The sequence below is a fragment of the Penaeus monodon genome, chromosome 15, assembly GCF_015228065.2.
Source record: "Penaeus monodon isolate SGIC_2016 chromosome 15, NSTDA_Pmon_1, whole genome shotgun sequence".
In the NCBI taxonomy this organism is placed as follows: Eukaryota; Metazoa; Arthropoda; class Malacostraca; order Decapoda; family Penaeidae; genus Penaeus; species Penaeus monodon.
The window spans coordinates 14,402,643-14,402,866 of NC_051400.1; positions in this window are offsets into that span (position 1 = coordinate 14,402,643).

The following is a 224-nucleotide window of genomic DNA, read 5'->3' on the forward strand; positions in this document are numbered from 1 at the left end:
TTTTTTTATGGTAATGCTGTCATTACAATACCAAATAGCCTTGGCATATATGAATAAAACAATTTATCCAGAAAAAAATATTTTCTTTAAGGAAGCAGCCAAAATAAAGAAATCTGCCGAACTGAATAGAACTGTGAAAAAACAACATATCACGAAAATTGAAATTGTATAAATGTTCTCCAACTAGCGATAGATATCAGACCTCAAATATACCGATAATACAC